The sequence below is a fragment of the Pinus tabuliformis genome, chromosome 5_2, assembly GCF_031772625.1.
Source record: "Pinus tabuliformis cultivar Carrire ecotype Pingquan chromosome 5_2, CPIR1, whole genome shotgun sequence".
NCBI lineage: Eukaryota > Viridiplantae > Streptophyta > Pinopsida > Pinales > Pinaceae > Pinus > Pinus tabuliformis.
Genome location: NC_142306.1, coordinates 241,375,040 through 241,381,214, shown reverse-complemented (window position 1 = coordinate 241,381,214; position 6,175 = coordinate 241,375,040).

Sequence of the window (6,175 nt, the reverse complement as noted above, 5' to 3'; positions counted from 1 at the left end):
CAGCGTCTTCGAGGGGGAAACCTCCTTTACATTACACAAATGAATGATTCTTTGATGATTCAAATGACAAAACCTCCTTTCTATATATAGGAGTCTAAGGAGTCACAATATAACCAAGCCGACCTAACAATAATAATATAAAGGCACAAAAATAACCATAGAGGGATTCTATGGGGCATAGTAATAACAATATGGGGACAATAGGGGCACAACAATATTAATAAGGGATACAACTACAATAATAATGGGGTAATCAATAGTATTATAGGGACCTAACATTTACCATGTACACATGCACCACCAGGGGATGGTGAGTCACCCTTTGGTCATATGTCGCTCCAAGAAGTACCCCGCGACCCTTGAAGCTTCGGGAGCTCAATACATCATATAGGACCCTCATCAGAGGGTTTCTGAATGATGCCAAGTCATTCTCGGACAGTCAAAAATTTGATCTTTCCTAGGGGCTTTGTAAGAATGTTGACGACCTGTTGATATGTACCGATATGTTGGAGCCTTATAGCTCCCCACTGCACTATATCTCGAATATAGTGGTACCTGATATCGATATGCTTGGAGAGATCATGAAATACAGAATTCTCTGATAAACGAATCCCACTCTGGTTATCACACAAGATCACGATGGTATCCAATGTAAATCCAAACAGCTCACTGAAGAGCTTTCGTAACCAGACTGCCTCAGAGGTGGCCATGCTAGCAGTAATATACTCTGCCTCTTGGTTCTCAAAGCCACCGACTTCTGCTTCCTGCTCATCCAGGATATCGAAGTAGATCCCGAGGAGAAACAACACCCGAAAGTGCTCTTACGGTCCAACACACTGTCTGCCCAATCAACATCAGTGTATCCAAGTAGTCTTACATCTCCGGCAATGTATCTTAACCCATAAGTAATTGTGTCACAAAGATATCTCAATAGATTCTTGGCACCAATCCAATGTATGTGGTGAGGTTCAACCATATGTTGACTCAATGTGTTAATTGTGAAGCATATATCTGGACGAGAGTTCACTAAGAACATTAATGCTCCGACAAGTTAATGATACTCGGTGGCATTTCGTAAAATAGGTCCAGCAGCGCTACCGCTTAACTTCTTAAAGTCAAGCTCCATTGGGGTGGTTACATGCTTACAGTCCACCATACCGAATCTTTCCAATATCTTCACCACATATTTTCCTTGAGATAGGAAAATTTCCCTTGGCTTCTGCCAGACTTCAAGTCTTAGGAAATAGTGCATCAATCCTAGGTCCTTCATTTCAAATTCAAAAGCAAACTCCCTCTTACATTTTGTGAATGAGAGGGTCTGCACCTATTAGAAAGAGGTCATCCACATACAACACCAGTATGAGAGGTTTGTCATCTTCAACGTTAAAGTAAAGGTTAGGATCGACTTCACTCCTAGTGAATCCCAGCTTCATCAAGTAGTTATAGATCCTCTCATACCATGCTCAAGGTGCTTGCTTAAGCCCATTGAGAGCCTTCTTCAACCTGCATACATGAGATTTTCGATCATAAATCTCAAATCCTTCGGGTTGCTCCATGTAGACCTCTTCTTTGATCGAACCATGCAAGAACTCAGTGTTGACATCCATATGATGTAGGTTCCATCCTTGTGAAGCCGCAAGGTCTATGATCGAGTGGATGGTGGTATATCTGGCAACAGGTGCAAATATCTCGTCATAGTCTATACCTTCTTTCTGGGAGAAGCCATGAGCGACAAAACGAGCCTTATACTTTTCCATACTTCCATCTGCTGCATGCTTTATCTTGTAAAGCCATTTAGAAGTGACAATTGTCTTGTCCTGGGGTCTAGGAACTACTTACCAGACATCATTCTTCATAATAGACTTATATTCTTTGGTCATAGCATCCTTCCATACTTAATGCTTGGCGGCATCTGAGAATGATGAAGGCTCATTTTGTATGATCGTGCTCATGATGGTCATGTATCCTTGATACTTGTTAGGTTTCTTACTTTCGCGGAAGGTTCCTCGGGGTGCAGAGTGTCCTTCAGCATCATCAAGTAGCCCCCTAAGCCAAGAGGGTCTCTTCCCAAAAGAGGAAGGCTCAGGTGGATCAATAGGATCCATGGGTTCATCCACATCCGGCATTGTTTCATCAATTTCTTCAGGAGTCTTGGAACCCAATGCTTGATGAGGGAATCAGTTTTGTACATATACGACGGTGTTTGCAGCTTTGGCCCATAGAAATTTTGGAAGTCTTTGATCATGGAACATGGCACAGACAACTTTCACAATTGTACGGTTTTTCCTTTCCGCCACACCATTCTGTTCAGGAGTATATGGTGTAGTAGTCTCCCTCTTAATGCCAGCCTCTTTACAAAAGTCATGAAACTCGTTAGATTCATATTCAATCCCATTATCAGTGCTTAAGATCTTGATCTTCTTTTCAGTTTGATTCTCGATCAAGGCTTTGAAGTGTCGAAACCAAGAGAACACTTCATCCTTCTTTTTCAAGAAGTATATCCAAGTCTTTCGAGAATAGTCATCTGTAAAAGTAAGGTAATATGAATATCCTCCCAAGGAGTTCACAGGCATCATACCAGATATACCTAGTGAACCAACTGTAATATATCAGAGGTCTTGCTTTGGATTGAGGGGAATGGTCCCCTTTTGAGCTTTCCTTCGACACATCTCGGACATACATCTTCTTTCTCTATTCAGAATTCAGGCATCCCTATCACCATTTGTCTTACATCGGGTAGAGCTTTATAATGAAGGTGGGAAAACCTTCGATGCCAAAGTTTGGACTGAAGAGATGTGTCACAAGACATGACACCTAGCAGACTTCCACCGACCTGATATAATGAATCAACTTGAAACCCAAGAGTGAAGACATCTTTAACATTGTTTTTCCATACACGTATCTTGCCATTGCTGAAGGTCACCTTGTAGCCTTTGTCTTCCATTGCCGAGATGGAAACCAGGTTCTTTTTGAGGTCAGGTACATATAATACATCCTGTAAGTGGATCGTATTACCTTGATTCAATTTAAGAGAGACATTGCCTACATCTTTCACGGGATATTTCATATTATCTCCAAGGACAATTTCCAGGTTAGTTTCTTTCTCTATCAGATTATGGAGAACTTCTTTGTAACCAGTGAAGTGCCTTGAGGCACCACTATCAATAAGCCAATTTCCCAGCGAGTCCAGAGGAGTAGAGGTAGATAGAGTAGCTGGTAGATAATATTCATCCTGTTTATTGTCAATAGTGTTAGATTCATACCTGGAATTTCTGGCCTTCTTGAATGGTTGTCCTCTTCCTTGATTTCCACCACTCCTTTTACCTCTGCTATTAGATTTGCCATTCCTTTGATTTCCATGAGAGGGATTTTGATCGTCATCCTGGTGTGAGTCCCTTCTATTAGGGCATTCCCTTGCATAGTGACTTGCTTTATTGAAAATGTAACATCATCCTTTTCTTCCACCCTTAGGTCCAACCTTTCTTTTTGATTTAGTCCTGGAATTATTTCTTTCCTTAGCATGAGAAGAAAAAGCAACAGGAGGACCTTTAGGCATGGGCATTTCTTGCTCTTCTATCCTTGTTTTATCTTGAATGCATCTTGCCATTAATTCCTCGAAACCAGGAATTACGTTATTGTTGAGAAGAGTAGTCTTGAACACGTACCATTCGGATGGTAATCCTCCAAGGGTTGAGAGTGCCATTTCCCTATCAGTAATAATTTCTCCAATAGATAGGAGATCGTTCTTGATCTCGGTGATTCTTAAGAAATATGCTTGCATGCTCTCATCTTTGCCCTTCTTAATTTCCTTCAACTTATTTCTAAGAAACAAAACTTGATTTGCATCATTAACTTTAAATAAACTCACCAGTCTATCGTAGATTTCCTTGGAGGTGTTCAGATCGGAGATGGAGGCCATGGAATGTTTGTCGACAGAGTCCTGGATGATCTTCTTAGCTTTTACTTCCCCCTTGGTCCATTTGTTCCTAGCAGCAGCAGATGCATTTGATGGAGGCTCAACAATTCTGCCTCTCACATGGTCCAACACTTCCTGTTCTTCTAATGTTAGATCGAGAGACATCTTCCATCCGTGGTAGTCAGACTTCTCACGGAGCTTGTCTTCAGCAGGGAAGTGTGTTGAGGACCCCATGAATTCTTTTTGGATAGCCTGCCAATCTTCTCTTTGTGATTGCTCTTGCTCTTGCTTGGGCTTTGTCTTCACCTCAGCTCCGATACCATGTTAAGTTATGGTATGTTCTATGCTTAGAGTAGTTTACTTCTTTTTATTATTATTATCCACAGATTAGCAATCACATGTACATAAAGTAAAGTGCAGATAGAACATTAAACGATCGACAGAAAACAAGCCAAGACAAGAGACACAAGATGTGGCAGCTAGCTAGGGACAAACCCCAATATGGGGAAACCCTTTGATCAAATCTTCCTTTATATTCAATAATTCAGCAGAGAGAAATAGTACATAAATCTGATTTACATCAGCAGCAGCAAACCCTAGATCAACCCTAAACTAGGGCAGACAATATCTTGCAAACCGACTGTTGGATCGACTTGATTCCTTCACCAAAAAATGCGGCCTTCTAAGGAGAGTCAGTTCCACCTACAATGTAGTTTTGAGAGAGATTCTGATGGTCAACGCTGGTCAAACTTCTGATATGCAGTTGCAACCCTAAATTATGCGTCCTTCCTTCCACACGTGTGAGAGAAGAGTCCCTTTTTGCGCAGTAGGAGAAGAGCCTCTTTTCTGCGTAGAAGAGAGAGAGAGATGTGATGAGATGTTTGTTTCCAAATGAGGAAAAGACCTCATGTATTTATATGCAAATGTTGATGATGAATAGTTGCGTCTGTTGGGCTTCTGAGCCTACATGAGTTGCTGGTCGGCTTGATAATTATTCCATAATCAAAATAAATTCATATCTCCATAAATACTTATCGGAATCGGATGATCTTTAGATCAATCCTGCACCTCTCAACGAGAGGAATCTAGGAAAAATATTATCAGCCATGAATAAGGTGACCCACATGGAGTTTGGCCCTAGCTGCCAATTTTAACATTAGCATTTAGTTGTGTCCTACAAGTTGTCGCCTATGAATTAGGGGGTTGGAGCCTCCTTCAGTTGTAGCTGAAAATTTGATGTAATTACTTTTATTTTAAATATGCGGAGAAGACAATTACTAAGAAGCATTTGGTGGTTTTGACTCGAAGGGGGTTTTCCACCTAAAAATCTATGTGTCCACTGTTTCATCTTTCTGCGCTGTTGTATGGTGTCGTCTACTATGGATTATTTTTTATGATTATTTGAAGAAGAACAATAATAATAACTGAAGATTAACTAATTCTTTGAAAAAGATTAAAATGTGCTAATTGCTAAGAAATAATAAGTCTTCCCCCCTTTTAGTATTTCCAACAATCAGTATCAGAGCTTAGTTACTTCAGTAACAACTTAACTGCTGGAAGGCAGATCTCAGAGCATAGATATGAGAAAATCAAAGAAGCAAGTTGCGAAGAATTCCAAGGATGCAAAAGAAGGTTCAGGTACAGTAACATCTGAAGAAAATCAGTATTGTGCACCAACCCTTGAATTTGATGAAGATAATTACTGGATATGGGAATCTAGAATGGAATTCCATTTGCAAGCTCATGATGTATGGCAATCTATTGTTTTTGGAGACACATATATTGATGAAGCTAAAAGGTACAATTCAAAAGCCATGAATGTCATTTTTAATGTTCTGTCAAATTCCATCAAAGAAAAAGTTGGTCAATGCTCAACAACCAAAGTTCTTTGGGAAAGGCTTCATAATCTCTACTCAAAGAAGCATGTGGGTCAAGATATGGATCGTGAAAATCATGTGGATCCTAATGATGATAGTGAAGAAGTTGAACAAATGAGTAAGAGAGAATTTCAAAATGAAGTGGTCAGGGTCATAAAAGAACTTAAGAGTAAAGTGAAATGGAAAAATTTCTGGAAGCAGAATTGGAAACATCAAAAGAATGTGCCAAAGAACTCAATAAGAAAAAATGAAGAATCCAGGAAAATCATTATTAGTCTTAGAGTACCGTTGGAAGAAGCCATAAAGGTTGAAAGGTAAAAAGTAGAGACAAAAATCACACACTCAAGAAAGAAGTCGATCAAAAGCAACAGGAACTTGATGT